A 25,129-nucleotide genomic window follows, 5' to 3' on the forward strand; every position below is an offset into this window, starting at 1 on the left:
CTCCTGCTTGTAAGCTCCCTTCAACTGCTAGAAGACTGCAATGAGGTCTCCCCAGAGCCTTCTCTTCTCCAAGCTAACCAAGCCCAGCATCCTCCCTGTTCCTCCCTGGGGCCACAATTCACCCCAAAGCCACCTCCATCTCTGAGATGGATCCCAGTGATGCTGGGACATCATGGGTTGCACGTGTGAAGTGCCACACATCTTCCATCACCCTCACACTCCCTGTGCCTGATAGACATGGGCCAGAAAACAATGGGCATTGGCAGGAGCAGTCCTGAGCCCGGAACCAGAATCACCTTTTCCTTTTGCATGGCTGTGTGTAAGCCATGCACTCCCTCTGGTCCTCCAGCACGGGTGACCGCCTGCTCCCAGTGCATCTGAACAGATTTCCGCCATGCAAATGAAAAGTGGGTCTGAATAGGAGCCCTTGAGGTATTACCTCAGCAGTGCCTCGAGGCAACCACCTGAATCCTTCCCTGATGGCCTGCTGCAGGAGCTCCAAACGTCCCCAGCGGCTGGGGACTATGGGCAGATAGTGCCCCCAGCCCTCCAAAAACATGGCATGGGAAACATCGAGATGCCCAGGCAGGAAACCGAGCTGAAGTTTTCACATTAATCATATCAAGCTCTATTCTTTTTCATCTATTTCAAGGCAAGTCAAAAAGAGGTTCACACTCTCCCCTGGCAAACCACAGAGGATGACGTGAGCCTGTCTCTTGCATTGCAAGTAGAGTGTGTCAAGCAATTAGCAAGTAATCAGGAATTCAGATGCGGCGGGCAGGATGCGATCCCTCCAAGCGCTGGCAGGAGCAGAACTCAGCCTGGAGTTCCCAGCGGGTGCGGAAGGCAGCAGAGGGAGCAGGAGCTGCTGGGGAGCGTCCTGATGCAGCCACCAAGGACCCCAGCACAGCCCTTCCCAATGCATTTCCAGGTTGCATTCCTGCTGTTCCCATCTCCCTGCAGCATCCTCCCATACCCGGAGCCGGCACTGCAGCAACAAGAAGCAAAGCAAACCCTTTGCAGTGGGGACGTGCACCTCCTGCAGCACCACCAGCACCCAGCGCGACACGGGGAGGGCAGGGGCGGTGGGTGGGGGGCACAGCCCATCGCTCCCCTCACCAAGGTGCTGCAGACAATGCCCTCTGCCAGCCCCCCTCCCGCCGCCCCTTTATCCACAGAGCCCTCCATCTGTCTCCAGATGGGGTGTTTCTCCCACTCCAGTCAAACCGATTCAGAGCGGAACAATGATGCTTTGTTAACAAAACAATTTTTGTGTGTCAAGCCCTCCTCTTTGCGGTTTCCCCCCCCCCCCCTCCAACCCCCCAGTCCCCAGTGGGTCAGCTTTGTGTGGCGTCCTACATTTTGTTGTTTCTTTCCCATTTTAAAGGCTCCGTATTTCAGTACAAAAGGTGCCCACGGAGCAGCTTTTATCTGCGAGGCGAGATGTGACACAGACGCGGATCACCGTTGCGACAGGAGGTTGTGATGCGGCGGCTGAGGGTGGTGTCAGGACCTTCAGAGTGATGAAGCATTATTTCCAGTGATTTTTGCCTCCGGGATAAAAATGAGAGCTGCTCCTATCAGCGAGCGGGAATCACCCTGGGGCTGGCGGAGGGGGGACGCAACGCAGTGTGAGCCACATGCAGCCCTGCCTGGACCTGTGGGCTCAGCCCCATTTCTGTTCGCACAGCGCAAACCTGATGGCATTGGGACCTGATGGCAACGGAAGGCGCTGAGCTGCGCTGAGTTCTTGGGTTGGGATTCACCCCTGCGCCCACTGCAGTGAGAATGACTCTATTCTCAATACATCTGCACTGCACAGGTCTCCAGGAAAACCAGCTTTTCTTTCCTTTCTTTTTCCCTTTTCTTAATTTCTTTTTCTTTTTTTTTTTTCCCCCTAAGCAACATGCACACAAACCACTCCACACACAGCAACCAACCAACCAACCAACCCACGGCTCCAAAGCAAACAGCCCCGCGCTCCTCGCAGCCCAGCGATGCGTAACACAAGAGGGGCCCTTTCTTCCAGCTCCAACCCCTCCTCCTTCCTGTCCTCAGGTAACTGCATCCTCATGGAAACACCAACACCGCTCTGCGTCACCCCGCTGCCTGCGGCCGGCACCCTGCAGTGTTTGGGAGCAGAGCCACAAGCACAAGCCGTGCCATGGCCCTTCCTCCCAGCACTTCTCAGCTCTGGTTGTGGCCATCCCCATCTCCCATGCCCAGGCTGCAGCAGGGGGATGAAACACGATGGGGGCAATCACCATCAGAGATGCAAAATTTCATCCATTCCAGGACTCGGATGGAGCGTCGTGTGTGTGTGCTCAATGGGGATGACCACAATTCAGTCCATCTTCAGGGAGCACGCTGCTGCCATTGGGAACTTCTGAGTGCCTTCCCCTCCCAGCACCTCCAGCTGCGATCCAGCCCAGAGCTGTCCCTTCTCAAGGACTTTGAAGGAAGCGTGGTGCAGAATTAAGTCTCGGTGCTTTTTATATGTAAAACACTGAATTTAGCAGCTAATGGCAATTCCCAGCAGAAAAGGACAGTTAGCAGCGGCTGGGATATTTATGAATACTTTTTCAGCACATGCTGGGAGGGAGGAAATCTATGGGTCCTGCTGGGAACGTCTTGCTCAGCTGCTGCAAAGTTGCTGCATGGCTTTTATGGTGGCTCTGTCCCTTCTCTCAGCCCCTCTCCATACACGTGTCTCCACAACGTACCCAGGAGGCCTCCATCCTTCCCTGGACACTCCACCAATTTCCTGCCAAACCAACGCAGGGCTGTACCCGCGGGTGAAGCACTGAAGCAGACACACACCATGCCCATGCCCAGCATTTCTGGGAGGTTTTTCATTGAGAATGCATTGTTTTCTCCCCAGCAAAGCCAGGGAAGAATTTACAGCCAGATCACTCTGCTTTCTCTTTCCTGGGACAGAAAATCAGCTTTGAGCCATTGCTATCAGCAAAACACACGTTCCTCAGCAGCATTCAGGGTGAAAATATTCCCTCTGCAGATCTCCTTTTATGTCCACAACACACCGCCCCGGTGGAGGGCTCTCTTGCAAAGAAAAGCCATGATAACTCCCAGCCCCACCTCAAAGATCAGGTACGGGAAGCAGCATCCCTCAGTCCAGATGAGATGTCCTGAACTCTTCCACCTCTGCCTTCAGCTGAGTCAAACGAAAGAACAGATGGAGAACAACCTGCTGGTAGCATCCTGCTCACCCTCCGCGTCCTCCAGCCTGGAGGTGGAAGGGACACAGAGAGAGAAGGGAAAGCAGGAGGTGAGGGCAGACTCAGCGCTTCCCACCCGAGGAGCAGGAGGAGCAGAGCCATCCCACACGTGGGCCATGCCGAGCTCACAGCGCTGCCGTTAGGCACAGGGTAGTGGGGCACAGCTGCAGAGCAGCTCACGGCTGCAGAATGCAGGCAGTGCCCTGAGGAAGTCACGGCTCTGTTGGCTGTAAGCCGCTCAGGTGTCTTAACACCAGGATTTGTTATGAGCTCGGTGCCTGGCTCTGTGACCTTCACCATGTATTTTTTAGTGTTGTTCTCGTGCACGTGTGAGCAGATCTCCTTCCACTGCAGCCTCATCCTTTCATCATCCTTCTCGAGTAAACAACACCTGGGTGCCTTGGCATCCCTGCCCCGGGTGCCCCTGTCCCCAGGCACAGCAGGTACCCCTGCTCACACTGCATCCAGGGACAGTCACACTGGGGACAGAGATGGAGAGCACCCACGAGCAGGTGAGGCTCCGCACCCTCCTTGTGCTTTTGCACAAGCCACCCACTGCTAACACTGCTGCCACCAAGAGTAAAGGCAAGGAAGCCATAAAATCACCACAGAAGGAAGGGAGGGATGGGGAAAGGAGAGTCATCTGATGGGAATGTGGCTCCTCTGCAGGAGCACAGACTCCCACGTGCCCGCAGCACTCACGGATGCTGGGCAGGGGGCTGTCACAAGGTACTCCCTGAACATGCTGGGAGAGGGAGAAGAAGAAACAGGAACCACCTTAAGGGAAGGGAGCCACAAGGAGAACAGTTCAAAATGACTGCATACTTTCCCAATATCACCGCTCCACGTAAGCACTGCTGTCATTGCCCTTGGGACGTTGCACAACGGCGAGAGGGAGGGGCAGCACCCAGAAAGCCTCCTTGCTGCCACCCCAGGGGGCAGCCCAGCATGGCACAGAGATGGCACGGGGGCATAAGCAGCACATCCAGCTCCACTGCTGGAGGTAGCGCCGAAGGCAACGCTGCTCGCAGGAGCCGGAGCACTTCCCAGGGACTCCCTCCAGGGAGCAAAAGCAAAAAGCAAGGAACAGAGCCCACGGTGCAAAGAGGAAAAAAGCGAGAGAGAGATATAAGGGCTCCATTCAAGCGCTCTCGCTCTCAGGAAGTCTCACGCAGAGCAGCTGGTCTTTAAGACATGACATGCAAGCACCAAGCGCTTACATTTCTGGGTGCTTTTCTCAGTGACGCACAGACAGGGACAGCCACTCGACCCCTGCAAGCAGGAGAAGGGCTGACTCATGCTGCCAGCCACGTTCCTGAGCAGGGCACGGTGCTCCAGAGAGCAGCAGAGGAGCAGAACAGCGGACCCAGGCGAGGACACCGTGCACATAATCATGCAAACAACAGCAGAGCTGCAGCACGCTGGGTGTTTGGATAGAGCACGCACAGCTTCTGCTCCCAGAAGCAGCCAGGGTCGGGAGGGAAACCTCAACGAGATGCAGTCCCAAGGTTTAACACAAGCGTGGGCCACCAGCCATTCAATAGGATGCTATGCTGATTTGCTGCTATCGGGTCTCCTGCCAGGTTCATCGCTGTGCCGGCTGGGTCCCGTCCAGCAATGCATTAAGTGATGTGACTATTTCTGTTCTCATCACATGTTTGCTTTCATCCTCTCCAGGGTTTGCGAGGGAGGGGGGAAACACGCATTCGTTATGGAGCATCTTATTTTTGGTGAGGTTTTTCCTTTCTCTCCGTACGTGTGTTGTGGGGTTGGCAGAGGAAAAGGGGGATTTTATTTTCCTAATATCCAATACTCGGGTATTTCCGTTAGAGGAGGCAAAGTCAAAGAAATGCTAATCAAATATCCAGGAGTGCACAGTGCTGACATCTGCACCTCGCTACTATATGGCCTTTCATTAGCATTACCTAAATGTACGACCATACAAAGAGCAGATTTCCTTAGCAACAGGGCTGCCTTCATATTTTCTCCCCGCTACCCCCTGCCCTTAGAAGAAAAATGACTTCAGCTCTTTTGCAGAGCGGTGCTCACAGCCACTCTGCGCTGCAGCAGCGCTCCGCGGCGCCGCCAGGCTTTGCTATATGCTGCATCTGGGATGCTCCACTCTCTACGCTGGGACCCGCGAGCCATAAAGCAACCTCTTGACTTAGCTCTTCTGCACAGCCTCCATAAAACTCCTTCCCTATCCGAGCATATGCAAAAGAGCATCCTCTGGATGACTTACGGCTCTGCATGCGCGGCGGTGCCGGCACCGGCGGCTGCCCCAAATCTGCTCCCTGCCACCCGGTGCACAGATCATGCTTCCATCCATCTCTGCCCTGGGCAGGGAGCTGCCAGCCCCCCCCCCCCCCCCCCCCCCGCCTCCCCGGATCTGGGCCAGCAAGACTGAACACTCCATCCTCCGCGTGCTCCCCCGGTGCCACCGCCTGGTGCGCTGGGCTATTTTAGGAGATCGTCTGGGAGCCTGGCACACGCAGCGCGCTGCCGGGAACTCCCTGCTTCTGCTTCTGAAAGCTGGAGGCTGGGATCCTGCTGGGACTCACCCCTGTGATTCCCAAGGGCTGATCCTCCTCTGACCACGAAGGGGTACACCCCAGCTTTGCGCTGCTCCCCAGCCTCCCCGTGCCACCGTTCCCTGCCTTTCCCACACGGATACTCGCTCCCTTTTCCGTTACGACAGGGTTTTTTGATTGCACGATCGCATAACTATAATGAGACAAATATTTATTTTGCAGATATGGGTTAATCAGACCGAAGGTATAGAAATATTTCATGCGCTAATCAGAGTACCTTCAGCAATCAGTATAGTAAATAACTCAGGTAAATTAACATAGGAGAGTTCCCTTATCGGGTTTTAGTCTAAGATATATGTGCATTAAGGACTAATTTGCCCTCCCCGCTCCAATCTGGACTGGAGCCCAAGATGGGGTTCAGCCCAAGGTCCCTCCCATACGTTTCCGTGGGCTCTGCTCCTCGCGGGATCAGGGATGAATATTCAGCAGTTCACTCGCTGCTGCGCCTTTGTTTTCCACGCTCTGCACCTTTAAATTTCCAAAGGCTCCGCTGTTTGCAGCTCAGACAGCCTTTTTGCATTCAGTTCATCGCAGGCTGACACAGAAGACACGATGGAGCAGGTTGTGCCTCCTGCTCCGAGCCCTTCACGCCGCTCTGGCAGCATCAGGGGCCATATTAAGAGCCGACAGTAATTAGCGAATCCTCCCGGCGCAGAGCAGCCGCCGGCCGCACCGGGGCAATGCAGAGGGGCTCCGTGTGTGGGGTGCAGGGGGGGCTGATGGTGGGATGAGCCAAGTGATAACAAGGCACTGCTGCAAATCAGCGGTCCCAGGAGATGCCTTATGCGTAAGGCTAAGAGATGCTCAAACCCCCACATGTCCCCCGCTCAGGAATCAGTGCCCCAAACCACAGCCGCCGTGCTTCGCAGCTCCTACAACCAACATTTTCCTGGGTTTGCTCCGAAATAAAGTGCCTGCGGAAGACACGGAGCTTCTGCCCTTGCCTCTGTGATGTTTTGGGATTCCTGGGAACAAAAAAAGCACCGGAGGAATGGCAGGCATTATAGTAACGATGGTGACAAATTTAATTAGAGCAGGAAGCTCTGGAGCGGATTTCAAATGGCAACACGGCATTTTGTGTGAAAGCATCGCTCCCCCCGCCCCCACCCTCGGGATGCATCCCCCTCATCTCCCCACACGCTCCCCCCAAGGACCAACGCATTCCCGCGGTCTGGAAAACGCAACCGTAGAGCAATGCAATAATACAGCAGCCAGATGTGCAACAGTATATCCAACGTGTCATTCAAAGGAGCCCTTCAGCAGCGCCGAGACATGCTATCCCGCAATCTTAACTAATACATCCTGGGGCCCTGGAGGAGTTGATGGATGTATACAATTCCTTTTCCTACAGCTGTGGTCCCTTTTAGAGGGGGCATCCAGACTCAACAATAGCCCCGCTGTTGCTTTCAAGACAGAACCGCCTCAGACGGAGCTGGCTCGATCCCGACCCTGCCGCAATGGGGTCGGTGGGGTTTGGGGGGCTGGAGGCAGGATCTGCCATCCGCAGCTTCACCTCGTGCTACAGCCTCCGAGAAACCTTGGTAACTGGTTGGAATAGAACCACCTTGGGGAAAAGGCAAGCGGAGAGGAGCAGGTAATAAGATTTCTAACTGGTGCTGGTAGAAAGGAGGAAGTAATATAACAGTTTAATTAATCTATGCCTATTAGCGTTATTAAAGAAAACAGGGAGCTATTGGAGATTTACCTCGGAGAATATCATCAAACGGGGACCTTCTGCGGGGAATTTGATGTCTCTGTGCCCAATTTATAACCAGCACGGAGGTGTGGTGTTAGTGACAGCCAGCGCTGAAATGTCACAGTGCTTAGAAGTCATTAGCTGGGGACACAGGGAGAGAGAAAGAGAGGATGGAGGAGGGGACGAGGGAGAAATGGGGAAGGAAGGAAAAGGAATTAATTTAATTAAAAATATCTTTAGAGCCTGTCTCTTGATTTGTGTGGTTTTGGGGCTTGGCAGAGCTGCTGAGAACGGTGTGGAAGGAAAATCAAGGTTGCTGGGGCTTTTTGAAGCTGATAAAAAAAAATAAGCACACTTTTCATGTTCAGGAAGATAAATCCCCATTTTCTCAGTCTCAAGACAATCCAGTTATTTACTGACAGTTTTACTGTGAAATAAAAAGGGCTTTAAGCTTCTTTCTACTTGATGTCTCCATAGCCTGAATATTATTAGATCCCAGCCTGGTGCAGCTGGAGTTTTGGTTAATAAATTTAACGTCATTAGACAGAAAAGCCTTCTCCTGAATGTTGCAATTCTCTTTTTTTTTTTTTTATTTTTTTCTTTTTCTTGCCATTGCAGTCAGACTGTATGTAGGTGGTAAGAATCAAAAGAAAGGAAGTGCGCCTGGCAAACAGGGGAGCGCTAAAAAAAGGCTTTGCTGGGGTTGTGGCTGGGCAGCAGGCTGCTGTACCAGCAGACGGCACTGGGTTGAGCCCCCCCAGCCCCAAACAACGCCGTGGTGGAGGCGCTGGGACATCTCTGCATAACACCACAGTGCCTCGTTGGGCCCAGGGGAGGGGATGGAAGTATGGAGGTCATGTCCAACATGGCGGTCACATCCGAAATGGGTGTCACGTCCAACATGGCCACCGTGTCCAACATGGCAGCCATGTCCAACATGGCGGTCACATCCAACATGGCGGTCACATCCAACATGGCGGCGAGGCCTCTTGCCCCACGACACGGCCCTTGTGCGTGGTGGCTCAGGACCACCTCAGTGATTCACAATGGGGCTGTGCAGAGGAAAAGCCTTGTTTTCCAGCCAACGTCTGCCATCAAAGCAAGGCCAAGGGAGAAACAAAACATGAGCTGATGGAACGAGACGGGGAATGGAGATGAGGGGTGGACAAGGAGGAGGCATATGGCGAGGTCTCCATCTCCTCCTGTGGGAAGGCAGGCCACCATGGTCCCTCAGAGCAGGGTTCAGCCCTACAGGAGGATGCCATGGTTGGGCCCCCACTTCCCACCAGCAACCCTGAACTGCAGTGGGGATTCATTTTGTGAAGAAAGCAACGCGGTTGGAAGAGATGGGCTGGAGAGAGGCTTCATTACGGGCTGAGAGCCACCCAGCATGGCTGCTTTTGGTTCTCTGGTTGTAAAACCCTGTAGGTGCTGGGGACACTGGGGCTTTGGAAGCAGGAGAGGGGAAATGGAGGACATGGATTCACCTCCCACCCGATGGCCCTGCAGCTGTGGGTTCTCTGCGTACAGAAAGAGCCTTTGAATGCAAGATAAGCGCTGTCACAAAATAAACAGTCCGTTGGAAGGGGAGAAGCAAAAGAGGGGTCTGGGGGAGATAGCGAGGGACAGGGCGAGCCAGGGACGTTTGCGGAGCCGGGGGCTGCCAGGAGGGGAAGGAAGTGGTTGTTGTGGGAGTAACGTCAGGAAGAGCCTCCTGAGGGGCCCCGGCAAGCAGGGAGAGATCAGAGAGTGCAAGGGATGGGGACAGGAACGGAGGAGCAGCGAGGCAGGAGAGGCTGAGAGAAAGGGTCTGCAGGGGGATGAGGATGGGGACGGGGATGTTCCCTGGGGCCACGGAGAGCAGCAGCACCCCGAAGTGCTGCCACGTCACCGAGATGTGGTTAGTGAGCATGGTGGGGATGGGTTAACAGTTGGACCTGATGAACTTTGTGGCCTTTCCCAACTTTTCCTGATCCTATGATTCCTCTGCAGAAATTAATTTCTAAAAGAAAGGTGGAGGTTTTTTTTTTTTAAGAATTGTTTAATCCTTGTTTTTAAAGCCCCCTCTGGTGCAGTACAGCAAAACAAATAACCACAAGAAGCGAGGACAGGCGATCGGCAGCAGATGGCTGCGACGACAGCTATCTCCATACCTGCACACCCCGACCTCACAGCCTTCACACCTGGAGGTGCTCCTGCACCCGCTGCCCGCGCCGAGCAAACAATTGCAAGGATATGGGAGCACAGACAGCAGCGCCAGGAGCTGCTGGAGGGAAATCCAGTTCCGAGCCAAGGCAATGCATGCAGAGTCATTAATCTAGGTCTGGTGCCAATAGGGATGGCTTTGCATTAGCGCCGGGCCCCTTTGTAGTTCAGACAATCGGTCGCATTCAAACAGCGCGAGATAACGCTGCGGAAAGCTGAGACCATCGCAGCTCATTCCTCCTGTAAGGGGTGGGGAGAGAGGATTTGCAGGCAAAATAGCATTGCATTAATGGGACTGCTCAGTATTCTGCACAGACGCCGGCGGATAATGTCTTCGCAAACTAACTGCAATAAATTAATTAAATTAATCTACTATGCCGTGCTTGTCCCCACCCAACATCAAATTCAAGGATGATCAGGGCTTGCCTTATCCTCCATAGCCTACGAAAGAATCTGATCTCACTTGCTCTAGAGTTTCCGAGGCACTGAATTGCAAAGTACCACCTGCCTCACTAAACTAATCACCAGCCTGGTGGTTTAGATCACATCAGTTTTACATGTAATTAAGACTGTCCAGGAGGGCATGCAGCTGCTTACATGGTCGTTCCCTCTTATACAGCAACGTGCCTCCTGCTCAGATAGGTGCAATTAAACAAGCCTGTTCACAGTCATTAAGCATTAATGCACCTCATTAGCATAAGAACTGGAAGAAGCTTTGATGCAGGGAACCCCGCAGGAGAAGGAGATAGAGAGAGATGTACACGCAGACAGGAAGGGAAGGGCTGGGCCACCACCTCCTCGTGGCCCCACCAACCCTTCCAGCTCCGCTCCCCAAAGCCCTGAGCCGCCCCGTGCCCTCCTCCCCACCAAAGGAACTGGATCCCCCTCCTGCCCCTTCCCCCCTTCTTCTGAACTATGCTGGTGGGGGGAAAGAAAAAAAGAAAAAACCAAAACAAAACCAACACGACGCAAAACTGTTGGGATATTAACCTAGCGAATCCATTAATAAGCTGAACTCTGCTGGCTCTGACACGGCGCGCTGAGGCTTTAAAGAGGCAGGGCCCCAGACGCTGCAGATAGGGGCAGAGACAACAACGCTAACAAAGAGCCACTGTTGCCACGGCCGTGGCCATCGCGGGTAGGTCCAGCTGTCTTTGGTGTTCTGTTTTCCAGACACAAAGAGCAGACTGAACCGTTCTGGTCTGAATGTCTTTCATTTGATGGTAGAGAAAATGAGAGGGAAGAAAGAACCTAAGGAAAGTGTCCAGGAGGGAAAAAAAAGAGCGTGCTGAGCTGCAGGTCTTCAGTGGGAAAGGCCGCAGCTCCCCAGGGCACAAAATGGGGCTCAGCCCACGGGCACGGCACGGAGCAAAGCCGACAGCATGATGTCGGCACGGTGCACGGCCCAACAGCCAGGAACTGTGGGTATGAGGGATGCGAGCTCCCGGGAGCCAGGCTGCTTTTCCTGAACGCTTTGCACAGCACCACGCAGGGGCTCTCAGCATTATCAGCCCTCAGATAAGGAACAGCTTGTCTAACTTGGTTGTAATCTCCAGGGAACAACCTGTGTTTGCACAGCACCTGGCACCACCGGGCTCAGAGCTAACCTGGACCACTGTGCGTCGGCATGCGCCGTCACCACGCGGAGAAAGGGGGTTGTACTGGGAAATGCAATGAATGGGCTGGAACAGTGCATCTTCCAGGCTTCAAGGAACCTAAATCCACACCTCAAGCTGCACCGTGTCCCCTCACTCCATTCCGGGATGGTACGGTGATGTGCAAACTCTGAGAAAGCTTTCTGTTGCCACTATGGGCTCAAGATGCCAAAGTCGCGCTCTGGCATCCCTGCCAGAAGCCAGACCTGAATCATCCCTGCCTGGAAAATCCGAGTGAAAATTTCCTGTCCGGATTCCTCTGCTCTAAAGCACAATGACAGAAATGGAAGCTGAGGATGGTTACATGCATGAGCCCACCCAGCAGAGAGCCCTGGGGCACATCCCCGCAGCACGCTCTGTCCCTCTGCCCAGTCCAGTTTGCAAGAGATAAAAGCGTCCACGACCGCAGCTCTCATCTGGGAAGCAGAACAAACAACCCCAGCAGATCTCACCACTGGGAAATGGTTTCTAAGGGTCTCCAGAGATACCCTCTTTCCTACGCTCGTTCCATTAGTGCTGTGCATGCTCCATTGTCCCAGTCTCTCCCTCCTTAGTGGTTACATCCTACAAATACAAACAGATTTCCAATCCCCTGTAGCCATTTGGCCCATGTTGATAATAATTTTCCCTCCTTGAGCACCTTTTATCTAGAGATCTGAAAGCATCTCGCCGGCATTAATAGTCATTAGCTCCTCCACCACCATGCAACGTCGGGTTAGAGCTGCAGAGGACAACAAGGGCACCGGTTCAGCCCCTCGTGCCCTACTGAATGGGGATGGCAGCTCAATCCGGGCCAGATTGGGACCTGAGCAATTTGCCAAACGGTGTCAGAGAGAGGATGAGATCCCAGGTTTGTGTCTGAATCATCAACGCTCTATTTTCCCATCTACGGAGATGATTCAATGGAGAGTCTCCCATGGACTGCAGTGGGATGTTCATGCTTTTTCCATCTCTTTTTTTTTTCCTCTCTTTTTTTTTGAGGTGAAGAGGCTTTCACCACGCGTTTGACAAACCAAGGATCCAGGCTTTTACCCAGCAACAGGCTGCGAGAATGACTGATGGAGACCATGACCCCGGTGAACCACAGCCCTGCTCCTCTGGTGCCTTCCCATTTGCCTTTTGTGATTACAATTAGTAGTGGGGGCCGGCAGGTGGGAAAAAAAACATAAGGCAAAGCCCCCACCGCCCGCTCCCAGCCCCTCATTGTCTGCACGAGGCTGCTGAGCTCTGCACACTGCAGCCTTCTGCCCATTGTGCTGCTGAGAACACGCGAACAGACGCTCTCGGGCGATGGGTTTTATTGAACGCAACTTCAATGGCGAATGGAGAGAGAGGGAGGGGGGGGGGAAAGGCTGGGGAAAAAAAAAAAAAAAAGCCTTGAAAATCCATGCCAAAATATATTATTAAAAAAAAAAAAAGTGGGGAGGGTGTTTTTTTTTTTTTTTAATGCAATCAATGTCTCCTTCCTATAACTCTGCCTGTTGTGAGGAAATTTCTTTCCAGTAGCAGCCAGCAGCAGTCCCAAGGCTGTGACATTGCTGTAACGCTTGGAGCTCAGCTCTCTATCTCTGGCAGCAGCCCCGTCTTTTTGTCATTATTGGCTGTGATTGCAGGGGGTGCACGCCAGCAATCCGAGCACTGAGATATTGCTGCCTTCCCCTCCCTCCCTCCCTCCCTCCCTCCCTCCCTCCGGACAATCTGCCCTCAGAGAAGAGCTGGGGGTGACATGGGGAGCTGAATTCCCTCGGCCTCCCCGGAGAGAGCTCCAATCCAAACCCACACGGATAGGTAGAGGTCCCCAAGGCCCTTTCGGAAAGCTCATTAGGAAAGTAGTGACAGATGCATTAGCTATTAAAAAAAAGCAGGGGGGTGTGAGGGGGGGGGGGGTGTGAGGGGGGAGAAGAGAAGCTATCATAGAACTTTAAAAAAAAAGCAGCACAGCCGCCCGACAGTCGTACTGCTGTCAGATCCTTCCTTTCCAATGGGCACGTCGCAAAGCAGGAGAGCTTTGGGGAAATATCTGATGGCTGCACGTTCCCCCCCTGGCCCTGGGCTGTCGGCTCTGCCCGCTGCCCCTGCACCCTCTGTCCTCCCCAGCACCTCATGAGAGGGGTTGGGAAGAGGTCTAAAAAACGGGTGCCAGCTGCTGCCAGCGCCAACTGTGAGCTGCAGCCGTGGGGGACGGCTCTTGGCGTGAGATGTTCCCTCCAGATCCGAGCAGGGGCTGCCGAGCTGCTGATAGAGCCCTGCATGCCGGGACCTGCTGTCCGTGCAAGCTCCGGCTTGCTGGAAGGACGGGTACAGGTGACATTGTGCAGCTGATCCAGGCGTGCAGTCCCAGCCCTGGCTCTCCATTGCCACAGCACCAGGGTGCAACCCACGGCCATGGGGGAGCAGGGAACAGGCATGATGCACAAGGATTGCTTCTCCGAGTCAGGGCAGCACATCTGGCAGCAGCTGGCAGCCGTGGAGCATCGCAAGGGGACTCGAGTGGGAAATGAGGGCACTGGTGCTTCAGGTAGGTGGGCTGCAGAAGGCAGGGAGTGCATGGGGTGGGCTAGGTGCTCCCCGTGCCATGGCCCAAACAGATCACCAGTGCTCTGAGCCCTGCCAGAGGAGCAGAGCCCAGGCAGCAGCAGCAGAACAGATGTTGCACCTGCTCCTGAACAAGCTGGAATTCACATCTGAACCCTCTACAGCAAAGCTCTCTGCATGGACAGTGATGGACAGAGGGGGCAAAAGCCATCTTTTGCACAAGCCCACAGCCAACATCAGTGCTGCCTTCACACATAGCAATTCTCTCAGCCCCAGGGAGCTCACAGCAGCCCCGAGAGAGACCTCTGCATCTCTCAAACAGGGGCACGGCTACTTCCAAAGCACCAAGGAAGAGCCCATGCCACCCAGCCTCCCCTCCCACTGCCTTCAACCCACGGTCAGGAGGCACAGTTCTCACCGGAGGGCCATGGCACCGTCCCTCTCGGTAGGGTTTTAAATGGCTCTCAGATCCCTTCAAACAAATCCAAACACACCGATCCTATTGTGTGCATAAATCTTTGCACCAGGCCTGCACGCCTCCACACTATTGATAAAGAGAAACGAGTCTTAAATATTTAATGAGCGAATAAACCCGTTAAGAGGATATGATTAACTGCGCGCCACAGCTCTGCATTTAAGGGGTCCCTGCTGTACCTTTAGAGGGGTTTTATTTTGCAGGGCAAACGACAGCAGCAGCTGGAGGGAGCGAGCAGCTGGGTGCTGCCCTGCTCTGCGGGCACCAGTACAGCACGGGGTCCTGCTGGGATGGGGGATAGATGGAGTGTGCCCGTAGGATGCTCCTGAGCACCTCGAATGCCGTGGATGGAAGGTTCTATAAACCAAATGCTGTAAATGCCCCCTAGCTGGGTGACTTTTTATGTTGTAAAATTATTTTCATCATTATTTTTACCCGAGCTAGGAGAATAATACAAAAGAAATCACCATGAATCACCACTCAACTTGTTAAGGACATTTAGAGGGTGGTGTGCCACATTTTTGTTTATGTTCTCCAAGACCACAAGTTACTGGCATGGAATTCCAGCCAGGAAGAGAAAAAAGGAAGAGACAGAGCGCTGCTTTGAAGCAGCAACTGAAGATACTGGAAGAATGTGAATTTCAAATTCTTAATCACAATAATTCCCTCCCCAAACCTCGAGTCTGAAAGTGAAGCCTGCCCAATTGGGAAGCCAAAACCCGGCACGTGATGCAAGATCCCAATTAAAAGGGCTCTGATTCTTGAGCCCGAGTATTCACAAAAGAGCAAAGCCCTCAAATTATTTGCAGAAATTATCTGGAGGACAATTTTGAATAATGAATACGATGGGGGAAATCACAGTCACTCTGAATGCTTAATGCAGCTACAAAAAATTGCGGCCAGTTTGCGAGTGGAAAAGGGGGGAAAAGTGCAGAATGAGGCATTTCTCACAGCCCTTCCACCACCAGCCACCATTAGGCAGGAGCAGAGCCCCTCTGAACAACGCATGGATGGGGCCCTGCCTGGAGCTGCACGCAGTGGTTGGGGATGGTGCAGAACCATGCACCCATCGCCGGGAGGACGGCTGTCACACCGCATCTGGGCTCCGCGATGGCAGCCAGCAGCAGCAGGGCTGGAGCAGGGAGGTGGGATCCCAGCGGGCTGCAACCCACTTTTGCCATCCCTTCCTGAGCCAGGCTCTGTCTCTGCCCACAGAGCTGCTCCCATGGCATACTGGACACTACAGCACAGGGGGGTGATGGCTGCTTCACCCCAAGCCAAACTTGAGCCCTTTGTCAGACCTTCTGCAGCAGCACATTGCATCTCCAGCGCTGAACTCGAGACACCAGCCCCCCCCCCAGGCTTCTTTTTTTGGGGTACAGATGGGATCTGATGATGCAAAACCCGCTGGTTGCTGCCTGCAGAGCCTGCAAACGCCGCTCACGTGGGAGCTCTGGGCCTCTTCCTGCCTGAAATCAGCACAGCACGGCACAGCAAAGCTCTGCTAGAGACGGAGCCCCGCGCAGCCTGGTCAGCTGACATTGGAGGGGTAACGAGAGGTTACGGCCGGATCACGAGGCACACTGACATGGCATCTTCCTGTTCTGCAGAGGAAAGCCAAGCACAGAAGTTGTAGGAGTCCTGTCGGTTTCTGAGTCTTCTTGCTGCAGCTGGGCATGCGGAGAGGTGGCTCCTCTCGCTTCCCTTTGAAATGAAAGCGGAAGGGAGAAGCAGAAAACTCTCCATTTTGGGAGCAAAATATGAAGTTCTTTAATGTTTTGGCTCAGATATTCCTCAAAGCTTCTGTTGTGGCACTCTGAGCAAGTCAAGGCTGGATCTCTCAGACTTTCCAATTCTGGATGCTCCATCAATCCCAGCCTGGATGGAGGCACCAGGTGAGCCGCTCATGAACCGAGTTCATCATCATTATCTGTCATTAACTCACGGAAGCTCCGATTTCTTCCATGCTATTCTCCTGTAGAGCAAAGCAGCTCCTTAAAAATGGGAAAAAGACAACTGTCCACCAACAGCTTTCCAGAGAACTCCAATAGCAACCTGCACCAAAGGCAGGGAAGGCCATCATGGTGACTTCAAGATTTCCTCCTTGTGCTCCTTTATTTGTGGTAGATTCCCTATGGGGCAATGCTAAGAGCTCCACAGAGACCATCCCTGCTCGCTGCTGCTGCTCCAAGTGTTGGTGCTGCACGGCGGGTGTCTGCTCCACGTGTCCATGGAGAGCAGAGTCCCATCAGAAGGGAAGCACTGCTGCTGGGGGCAGCAGTTTAGAGGATGGAGGAATTTGAGGAAGGTGGAGAACAGCTGGAATCCCACGGGCTCTGATGGTTGTCTGATGGCAACGGTACTTGCCGTAATTGCTTTTTGAGATGATGTGTCAGGATAATGAGTGATGCTGTCCCCCGGCTCTCCTCCAGCAGTCTCCTGCTCTCATGCTCACTTTGCACACGGGGAAACTGAGGTACAGAGCTGAAGCTGGAGATCTGCTGGAGAAGCTGGAGGTTCCAGCAGCAATGCAGCCTCAGCAATGGCTACCCACCCCAAGCAGCCCACATCCCCAATGAGACCTCTCCTGCTACCCCTCCATCACCAGCTCAGCCACCCTGAGCCCCCACAGCCGCTCCCCCTCCTCAGCCCCATTTCTGTCTCCATGCCCTACAAGCAGTGCTGCCGATCCCCCAGAGCCCCGCCACGGCTGCTGACACGGGGCGGACAATGACATTTGCTGCAGGAGCCTGACATTGAACCCAGCCAGTCAGAACGGCGGCTGCGGTGCTGGCAAGGGTAGCAGCTCCGCTCCGACACCGTCAGCGAGGGGACAGGAGAGGGAGGGGAGAGGAAAAAAAGCCGGAGCAGCAGCCAGACAGCTGCCTCTTCCTCCTCCTCCTTTTGTGCAGAAATGTGTTTTTGTTTGTCAGTCAAACAGATTGTTTTCTCCTTCTTTGCAGGCCAATTGTTTCTGCTCCTGCAAGATAAGGGATTGAAAAGGGCTATATTTTTATGGCACCGAATCCAGGCCCTCCGAATTGGAGGGGAGACATCAAGTGGGAGGAGATTCCTGTTCAAACCAGCGCTCCTCTCCCCCCTTCCACTCTCCAATCCTATTTCCACCCCCATTTTCCCTTTCTCTCCTTCCTCTTCCCGCCTGGAGCTGCCTCTAAGCCCTTCGCTATTTAATCTCTGCGTCTCTGGTGGGCTTGGGAGCTTGACGCAGCTCCATCCTCTTTGCACCATCTGCTGAAAAAAGCCCTTCTGTCCCCCCGTGCTCTGCCCAGCCTTCCCTGAGAAAGGGAGAGCAGAGCTGCTGAGTGTCCAGAGGAACAAAAACCAGGAGAAGCTTTCCTTATCTACGTAGGTTTTGCCCCAGAAGCGCCTTGGAACACATCCTCAGGCCATGTCCTTGGAGCAGGTCTCCAAGCCACGGACCTGGAACAGGTCCCTGCTCCATCAGGGGGGAGGTGATGGGGATGCAGCGTCCCAAGGCCAGACCAGCGATGGCACTGCTGTTCCAAGCACAACCCCTGCTCCCATGTCCAACCTCGAGGACTGGAGTGTGGTTTTGCCTCCTGTCCTGGTGAGGTAGGAGCCTGGGAGGGGGCAGCTCGGCTCATACCCATCTCCTAAGCCTCTCAGAGCTCAGGCTTGAGGACTGAGATCCACTCAATTAATTTTGCTTTGGCAAAAAGTCCATTTTTATTGCTATTTCATGCCTTCAGTATAGATTTTCCCTGCTCGTCTCAAAGGGATAATAAAACCCGGCTCGTTCTTTTTATAAAAGTCTCACACTCCCTCTCTCACCAGGCTCTGTGTTCCCCAGCTAGAGATGTAAATTTAAAGGGGAAATGCTGTCATTTAAAACAAAACAAAACCAAAAAAAGCAACTCGGAAAGCCGATCTTTGAGCACATTCCAGCTCTCAAAAATGAGACCTTGCAGCCAAAGCCATCCCGTGTGTGGGTCCCATGCGATGCCACATCCCAGCAGCTGTACCAGGGGAACACCCCAAATCTGGCGATGCTGAACTCGTGGGCTTGGAGCACGTTTCCAGGTGTGCATCACACCGTCCCTCCACCTGGATCCGGCAGGGCGGCATCTGTGAGCATCCCCATAAGGGCTGCATCCATGAGCATCCCTGCAACCAGTGGTTAAGGGGAAGGGGAACTCTAATTGCTCTGTCCTGTGTCCTGCTGCAGTGAGTGGCAGCCACTGCTTGGGGACACGGTGGTATCCCCAGTTCTGTTTGGCCCCACGGAACTGCCAGCACCATGGGGATGGCTCACACGTTTTTATCCTGCCCCATCCATGTGTCTGATGTGGTGACGTGCACTGACTTGCACGTCACATTGACTCTCACTGCCTTGGCAAATCCAAAAGCGAATCTAACCTGGAGCAAGAGGAGCTCTCCATGTGCCAACATCTCATCTTTTTCCCCTTCCTTCTCCCTCCACAGTGCTGCCCAGTGCCCGTGGCAAGAAGAAGGCCGCAGCTCACCCTGCTCCAACCAACACAGAGCAAAGGCAATCTACACTAGGAGAGGAAGGAGGGCAAAGAAGGAGAGGGAAGAAGAAAGCAAGGAAGCCCCTTCAGACACAGCACGCCTTGCCCTTGGCTTAGGGCAATGAAACCAAAGCTGCGCTGCTTCCTCCGAGGGCACAGCACAAAGCATCCTTCCCCGAGCTGCTACCAAAAATAATTCTGCAGCCCCACGAGGGCCGTTCCAACAGCTCCCACACTGCAGAGGTGCTCAGCTGGAGTTGCCCAATCTCCTGCAGAGCCCTCGCCAGACCCGGCCCCGCAGGCTGGCAAACCCTGGGTGAGCTGTGACAACCTCTGCTGCTCAGGCAGAGGCGAGAGATGATGAAGACTGGCTGAAATCCCACAACATGGGAGAGAGGAACACCCCACGGGGGGCTGCTCCTGGCACCCCACGTCCCCCCTCACCTTGGCACGGAGCGAGGCCAGGAACCAGGTCACCGGCGCTGGTTTCCAGGCAGCAAAGGTTGAGAAGAGGAGAGGATCATTTAGCAGAGCGACAGCGAAGGTTCAGAGCAGAGCCTTCAAATTACACGCTACAGAGCACTTTTCCTGCCTAAAAGGTCTCTGAAATGACGGTGGCGGCTCTGAAACGAAGCACTCTGTATGCAATCGTTCCCTGGGGCTTGCAGAGGAGACAGGGCTGCGGGAGGAGAGGTGGCTCTGCGGTGCCCGGCACCACCGTGTGTGAGGCTCCCAGCACAGCCGGGTGCTTCCCTAAATCTCCCTGACGGTTTCTACCAGTCATGCTGTTTTATTTCTTTCTTTTTCTTTTTCTTTCTTTCATTTCTCACTTCCTGCCATGAACTTCACGCAGCTCCCAGCTGCACAGCTGGGCCGTGGGTGACCCCAACCCCGTGCACAAAGCCCCAGCACCGCACTCCCTGTGCCAGCAGAGAGCTCCAGGAACGCTGTCCTCTCCATCTCTCTTAGCTCCTTCCCATCCTTCTGCCACTGCCTCTCAGCAGCTCCAGGTCCATTTTCATCTGGCACTGACAGATACCAGCAGACACGCTCTCAGCATGCACCTGAGCGTGCAGCCCCAGGGCACTGCATGCAGTCAGTCTGCACCTATGCCACACGCATCTCCTCCTCTGGGTAACAGCTGTGTCTGCAGGGCCACCACGGAGCTGCTTGGCCACCCGGGGGACACACACTGTGACCCCAACAAAGGCAGCTGCATAATGCCAAGGGGCAGGAATGCTCTGCAAAGAACCCAGCAAGGAAACCATTCTCAGACCCTCCCTGAGGCTCCGCTGAAGCCCAAGAGCCCTCTGAAGGTGTTGGCATCACCACTGCCTTCGCTTCATGCAGTGTCCCAAGAGCAGCACACAGCACAATCTGCCTCACTGCTTTGGGGAAGGTGAAAGCACCGTTTTGGGGAGGTCACCAGAGGACAGCACAGCGAGGGGACCGCGGGTAGGAACCTGCAGCCATAAGAGATGCTGCAAAACCAAACGCTCTCACATCTAAGGAAGGCACCATTACACCGTGCTAAAGGTGGGGGCAAAGGAAGGCGCAACCCCAGCAGCTCCCCACTCTGACGTCAATGCAAACCTCCAACAGGTCCACGACGTCAGCCACCCCATCACAGCTGGACAGACAGCCCCTAGGATGCCAACACCGGGACGGGGACACCACAGCTGCACCAAGTCCCCAAATGGGAGAGCACTGAGGGGAGGAGCTGAATGTTTCCAGGGGAGTAATAAGAAGGGGCACAGGGATAATAGCAGCTGGAAATCAGCCCTGGCACAAAAGCCCGGAGGGGTCACGGGGGTCCCAGCCCACCTTGCACTGGGGGGATTCAAATGTACAAAGCTGCACCCTCCTGGGTTGGGGGTGCTGCTGGGGGCAGTGAGAGGCTCTTCTGCCGTCTCTGAGCTGCAGCCAAGCTCGTGCTCAGGGTGGGAGGTCCAGGTTAGGATGGATGTGGTTGTGAATAGGAACACCGCGAATGGAATGCAACGGCAGCACAGCCTGAATGCAGAGCAGGGGCACGGGGATGAGAATGGAAGGGGAAAGGGAAAGGAGAATGCAGAGGGAAAGGGAGAGGAAGAGGGAAAGGGAAAGCAAAAGAAGGAGGAGGGGAGAGAATGGAAAGGGAATGGTAGGGAAATGGAAGGGAAAGGAAGCGGGAAAGGAAAGGAGAGGGGAAGGAAAAGGGAAGGGACCGGCGCTGCCCCCGCGGCTCGGGGAGCTCGGCCGCAGAAGATGCCGCCGCCGCCGCCAGCGCGGAGCGAACACAACGCCACGGCCGCCGCTCACCGCCCGCTCCGCTCGGCTTCGCTCCCCCCCGGGCTGCGGCTCCACGGGCCCGCCCCGGTGCTGCTCCCGGAGCGCAGCGGCCTGCCCGGACACCCCCCCCGCCGCCCCGGCCCCTGTATCCCCTCCCACCCGCGGTGCCGCAGCTCTTACCGGGCGGGCCGTGCCCCGCTGCGTCTCAGCGGCGGCGCTGGGCGGGGGCGGCCCCGGCGGCCATCCCCGGGCGGCCGCTGTCCGCCGCGCCGCGCTGTGCTCAGCGCCTCGGCGGTGTCAGCGGGCGGGAGCCCCGCGCGGCGCCGGGAGGGAGGGGAGGAAAGTCGGGGGCATGACCGAGCGCCGTCGGAAGTGCACGCGCGCCCGCCGCCCTGCCCGGGACCGCGGCGACACCTGGCGGCGGGGAGCGCTCCGAGCGGCGGGCGGCGGCGCTGCGCCGGGCGTGACGGGCACCGCGCGAGGCGCGACGGGCACCGGGCATCGCCGTCCGCGCCCCGCGGGTCTGGTACCGCCGCGTGCCGGAGCCCGGCGTCGCCGTCGGTGGTGAGCACCGGGCGTGCCGCACGCGGTGCGGTGGGTACCGCCGGCCTACGGCGGGCGCATGGTAGCGGGCGTCGCGCGTGCGGAGGGCGCCGGGTGCCGGGGACCCGACGCGGAGCGGTGGGAGCGGGTAACGGGAAGATTTACGGGGCTGGGCGCGGGGCGGAGGGCGCCGCGGCGAGGCCGAGGTCTGATTTTGGAGCGGCGCCTGGCGTCGGGCACGCGGAGCCCGGGGGGACGCGCGGGGTACGCGGGAGGGACGCGATGGCACCGCGCCCGCTTGGCCGGCTGAGCGCGCACCGGGGAGGAGCCGGGGTCAGGGAGGGGGACGAGCGCAGGAAACATATTAAGTGAGGAAAATTGGCTGCGGGCAGCGCCGCTGCCGAGTGCTTACTTGGTATTTTCCTCTCCGTCAGGTGTCTGTTAGAAGCTCTTGCCGGTTAGCAGCTGCAGCTCCTTAACTCTTTGTGTCTCCGGGTCCTCGTGCCCGCTCTGTGCCAAGCGGGGGGCACCCAGGACCCCTCTGTTTGCGGCCCCGTTGCTGACGGCCGGCTTTGGCCGCGGCAGCCTGCGCAGGTATTGTGATGGGCGGCTCGTGGGCTCTCTCAGCCCAGCTGCTGATTTATTATCCCTTTTTCCTATGAAAAATAAAAGCCTCTCTTATTCCCGAACACGAGAGCCAGAGCGAAACTATGAGGAAGTGCCCTGTTTGCAGAACACGCTGTGAAACGCACAAAGGAAACGAAGGGAAAACAGCATTTTGCACGTTTTTCAGCCTCATTTCAGCCGGGACTTGGAAGCGCGGAGGGGAAATCTTTCCCAGCAGGATGTGCATAATGGGGGAGGGGGATGGGGGGTGCGTCCCTCTGGAGCGAGGCCACCTGCGTGCTGAGACAGTGATGTCCCCAGGGTGTGGGGTTCCCGCGGGGCTGGAGCAGCACAACCAGGTTGGGCTGGAGGCCTTTTAGCACCAACAGAATTTCTTTCAAAAGAGACCACAGAAAAAGCCCCGTGGAGTGCGCCTGGCATCACAGATCCCACTGACCCCCAGTAAATGGGCTTCCCCAGGGGAGTGCACTCCCATCCCATGGCAGCGCTCCCACGCAGCTCCCAGATCTGAGGGTGTTTTTCAGAACCCAGGGACGAGGGGAGGATGTGCTGCTCTCCTCCTGGCCTCGGCGCTCTGCCCTTTCTCAGGAACCGGCCAGATTGTTCCCATTAGGACAAGCCAAGGCTCCAAGTGTTTGACCGTGGCCAGGAGAAGATTTGCTGATCGTTCTCCGGAACAATGTTGAGCGAGGTGCTTGGCGTGGAGCGATCCTTTTATGGTCAAATTAAGGATAAACGCTTTGTGGATTTGCATCTGAAGTTGATTGATATGTGGCATTAATGCACACGCAGATAATTTTGTATTGCTGAGCCAGGAAGAATTTTTATTTGGGGTCAAAGATAAGGGCGTTGCGTTGGGATGAAATACGTGGGGTTTGATCTGTGTCACGGGCAGCTCGTTGCTCTGTGCTGGGCAAGGTGACAGCACACCCACACTGGGCATTGCTCTCCTTGCTTTAAGTGCTTTGGGTCCGTGCCTGATGCTGTGAGCAATCCCCTCACCATCACTTAACGCCAGGATGTAGTTCCAGCTTTCCCCTTGCATTGCTCAGCCTCTGCAGGTCGCCGAATGTAAACGGGATTTAGAGGAGTGCAGAATGGAGGCTGGGATGTGCCGGCATCTGTGCCAGACATCTGCTGCTCCCTCAGCACTGAGGATGTGGGCTGAGCGGGGTGTCGGTGGTGCTGGTTTGGTGGCTGCCAGGTTATGGGGACGAGAAGCTGGGGGCCGATTTCCTAAATGCACGTGAGCACACGGGGATGAGAGCTGCTGGTGGCTGTTGTGTCTCCCAGCTGCTTTGGTGGGGGCAAGCAGCAGGAGGCGAGGCCATTTCTGTGGCCAAAGGAGCCTTAATGAGAGGGACCGATGCTGACATTCATCAGGCAGTCACCTCCTCAAGTGCAGATAACTCAGCAAAAACCATTTGCATGCATTGAGGTGGCAGGCTGCGTCCCACTGTGCAGTGCTCTGATGTCCCTTCTGAATCGGGTCCTGTGAGCTGGGGGCATGGCCGTGACCCTCCTCCTCCTCCTCAGCAGGCGATGGGAGGAAGAAAAGAAGGGGAAGGAGGAGGCAGCAGCACCGAGGAGCAAAATATGCTGTGCTCCGTCCCCGCTGTGTGGCCGAGCAGCTGCCTGCAGGGCTGCAGGGGAAACCCGGAGGAGTGGAAGGGGACAGAGGCGTGGGGACAGCGGAGGCCCCCTTGGGTTCCGGAGGCTGCGGTGCGTTGTGGGGATGAAAGCCGCCCCGGGGCCCCTCCCAGCGCTGCGAGCCGGCTGAAGGCATCGCGCTCGGAGCTTTGCCACTTCCTTCTTGCACCGAAAATGGTACAGAGATTGAAAAAGAAAAAAAAAAAAAAAAAAGCAAAACCGACAACAACACAAAATACAGCCTTCCCCCTCCCCCGTCTCCACCACACAGCACCAACCAAGAAAGGCAAGATCTTGCCTAAGCCCGGAAGATGTCACCATAGAAACAGAAATCAGAGCCACTCTAAGGATGCTGCCGCCTGGGAAGGCGATAAAATGTTTTCTATCGATTGCTGTCGGGAAAGTCACTGCTGATAAGGCAGCCGGGGAGAAATGGAGCGGGGCTGCGGGGCCGTGGGAGCTCTCCAAACGAGCTTCCCGATGGTCCCTGGGCTCCTGCTGTGCAGCATTTGGGGCACACGGGGTTCCAGGGTGGTGAGCAGGAAGGCCGGGCAGCGTGGTGCCCCCAGCCCCATGTCCATGCTGGATTTGGCCCCCGGTCCCCATTTGGGCAGGGGGACTCTGTGAGCCCCCCCAGCATCACCAGCACAGCTCAAAGCATCCTCACAGCTGCAGAGCAGGATCGGCCCCGTAGCTCTTCCCAGGGCTCAGCTCAGCGCCAGGGCTGCCTTGCGTGCCCTTTGAAGAGATGGAAAATCCTATTATCTGCTCATTCTTCTCGCAGCGTGAAATCTCAGAGCATTCAGCAGCAGCTGAGTGTGGTCCGCCGCCCGCAGCCTCCACTCCCACCCACACGGGTAGGGCTCCAGGTCGCTGCAGACGCATCCCCACTGCATCCCAACACATGCATCCCCCAATGTATCTTAGCTCATGTGTCCCCAGTGTATCCAACCCATCTGTCCCCAGTGCATCCCAACCCATGCCAGGAGGAGGCAGTTCTCCGTAAATTGCTTTTTGCAATGGGTTCCAGCAAACCTCCAGCATTGGGTGCAAAGGATGGGGGTGCAGGAAAGCAGAGTGAGGGCTGAGCCTCCCCTTACAGCCCTTAAGGAGCTGCGGCTGCACAAAACCTCA

The 25,129-nt window shown here is 55.6% G+C and overlaps 1 protein-coding gene across 3 annotated transcripts in view; it reads right to left on the bottom strand.

The window, feature by feature from the left end:
* RAI1 (retinoic acid induced 1) overlaps positions 1-21,449 on the bottom strand; it is a 58,961-nt gene extending 37,512 nt beyond the window's left edge. For 2 of the 3 annotated variants that reach the window (XM_052679769.1, XM_052679767.1), the window contains exon 1: positions 21,356-21,449. The gene's annotated coding sequence lies outside the window, so the exon portion shown is untranslated. Of the gene's footprint in view, positions 1-5,478; positions 5,547-21,355 lie in introns of those variants that run through there. The other variant, XM_052679768.1, reaches the window with a different exon arrangement.
* Positions 21,450-25,129: the final 3,680 nt, after the last annotated feature.

This window comes from Tympanuchus pallidicinctus, unplaced genomic scaffold (genome assembly GCF_026119805.1).
Source record: "Tympanuchus pallidicinctus isolate F22 unplaced genomic scaffold, pur_lepc_1.0 scaffold18, whole genome shotgun sequence".
Taxonomy (NCBI): domain Eukaryota; kingdom Metazoa; phylum Chordata; class Aves; order Galliformes; family Phasianidae; genus Tympanuchus; species Tympanuchus pallidicinctus.